Genomic DNA, 2,551 nt, shown 5'->3' with positions numbered 1-2,551 from the left:
TAAGTCATAGATGATCCACTCCCATAGGCAATATGGGATCTAACAATCCACCCTCCTTAGGGGCCCGTCGTCGTCCTCGTCGGTACGCGCAAGGGATTGGCTCAGATACCAAATTGTCACATCCCAACCCGGGCTCCACCATATCCCAGACTCAACTTCGCCGTAACACGATATTGTCTGTTTTGGGCCCTGACCACACCCTCACAGTTTTGTTTCTGGGAACGCACACTAGAACTTCCCAGTGAGTCACCCATCTTAGGATTGCTTTCGCACGATCTCGCTTAACTTCGGATTTCCTAAAAAATCTAAAGTTAGTGAGCTCCCAAAAGGCCTCGTGCTAAAGAAGATGAGCATGTACATATAATGTATAGAGGATCCACTCCCCGACGATGTGGGATCTAACATGTCTATCCTGGTCTTCGAGAAATATCAAGATCAGGGCGTGTCACTTTGAAATTGTAAACATCAAGTGCAACAGGGGAGACTCCTTCTGGGACTTAGCATTGCAAACAGATTGATGCAAAGCAGAAAACCATATTCAAGGGAAATTACTTCATCAGCACAATCATATGATCTAGAATGTTGAGATTTACTTACCAAAAACCATTTCAAGTTTTCATGGCCCTTTGACAACTGTACCAGGTTCAATACTGATCGCCAAAGGCATGCCTACGAAAACATATGGCTTTCTTCCAGCCTTTAAATTGGACATGTATTGAGAACTTCCCACAACATTTTACTTACTCTCAAGATTAGAAATGACTTCGAGCCATTACCAGGAACTATTCTAGGGATGTTTTTACATAGAATAGGTTCATGAAAAAATAGCACCTGTAAAATAAAGCATTACATTTCAATTGGAGATTGTTCAAACAGTTAGGTAATCTTTCAGATGCTAACTTAAGTTGTAACTTATTAACAAAAACGAGTAACTTAACTAAGAGTATTAAATTTTGTTTTGTATTAAAAGGAGACGACGTCTCAGATACAAACCGTCTAGAATGTTTCTAATTGTGCCCTTTGGACTCCGCATTGATTTCAACTCAAACTCCTTCATTCTGGTCTCGTCTGCAAGGTACGTATATGAGAAAATGAAATTAGATGAGACAACATTTAAATGTCTAGGCAGAGTAGATAGATCATCTTATTGCTAAGGAAAGTATCTGAGCAGCCATAATGTCTATCGTAAAGGATTCAAGGGCCTCGTGATAATACATACAAAACAACATTAAAACAACTAACCAGGGGCTATTGTAGCACATTACACATCAACATTGTGCCTACAAGGCATAAAAGGTTAAAATCAAACCAATAGAAAAAGCGAAAACTAACAATTCAAAGGTAAGAAATACAAAGACACTAACAAATTCTGAATCAAACTACTTACTTAATAGTGGCTTCAACACTCTCTACTGTAACTTTGTCATCGGTCCCATCACGGTTCAAAATCCCTAAAGCAGAGTACTTTATATCCAAGTCAAGATAGAGAAAAATAAGCAGTAATAACATACAAATGAAAAACTCGGATTAAATCAAATAAATTCTACAACAAAAGCATCAGTAAACTGAAATTCACATTGAAATGTATATCACACTTTGCCTTTAATCGTTTTCCTTATGATCCTCGTCCTTACATCACCTAATTGACAAAATAATACCACAATTAATATAGTACACAATCACAACATCCAAAATTACAAAAAAAGAGCTCCAATTACAAATAACGAGAGAACTTATGGAGAATAGATAGGATGGGAATTTGAAGAAAAATGATGAAACAACACCAACAAAAAACAAATTATCTTACCCGAATGAGAACAGATGACGTTGAATTCGACCTTCTAGAAGCAAAAAGAAAGAATTGAGAGATGACGAAACAATTAGGGATAGGGAAATGGGAGATTTGAGAGAGGGAACAAGAACCATAGACCCTTACCTGGTTCAATTGTGGCTCAGCATCAATGGTTATGGCAAGAGTGGCAGATAGGTTTTAAGCTTTTGAAGAGAGGGAGACAGACGCAGAGCGAGAAGGAGAAAGGCGGAGAGCTAGAGGAAGAGTCGAGTGTCTGAGTCTCATTTTAATTTCTGAAATTTTATGTAAACCTATTTAATCTCTTTTTACACCCAACTTAAATTTTAAATGTTAATTATCTATTTTACCCTATTGCATAATTACTATTGAGTACCAAATAAAATTAATAATAAAACTCAAATTTATCAATAAACCCAAACACTATAATTAAACCCTACGATCACTCTTTGTTTATTCTACGTTCATTCTGGCTAAAACCCTAATAACTCTCATAGAGAAAATAAGTTTTTTTATTGATGGATTGTGATTTTGAAGTTTTGAATCCTCCAACCAAGGTATAACTCAATTTATGAATTTTTTTTCTCTCTGATCGCATTGTTAACCACATCTCTAATTCGAGTTTTCCTTTCTCACCGTACTGATAAGAACGAACTAATCCGCTTATATATCACCCTAAGTCTACGGTATATAATATACCAGCACTCCTTAAATGATTGAAAATTGAATAAGAACAAGGCT

At 36.5% G+C, this 2,551-nt stretch overlaps 1 long non-coding RNA gene across 1 annotated transcript; it reads right to left on the bottom strand.

The window, feature by feature from the left end:
* Positions 1 to 1,406: 1,406 nt before the first annotated feature.
* Positions 1,407 to 2,084, bottom strand: LOC139193818 (uncharacterized). The gene is made up of 3 exons (XR_011578316.1): positions 1,937 to 2,084; positions 1,808 to 1,841; positions 1,407 to 1,639 (listed from the first exon to the last, which is right to left on the bottom strand). It is a non-coding gene; the product is annotated as an uncharacterized lncRNA (long non-coding RNA).
* Positions 2,085 to 2,551: the final 467 nt, after the last annotated feature.

This window comes from Malus domestica, chromosome 17, assembly GCF_042453785.1.
Source record: "Malus domestica chromosome 17, GDT2T_hap1".
In the NCBI taxonomy this organism is placed as follows: domain Eukaryota; kingdom Viridiplantae; phylum Streptophyta; class Magnoliopsida; order Rosales; family Rosaceae; genus Malus; species Malus domestica.
Note: the sequence above shows the minus strand (reverse complement) of the source record. Positions and strands in the feature narration are given on the sequence as shown.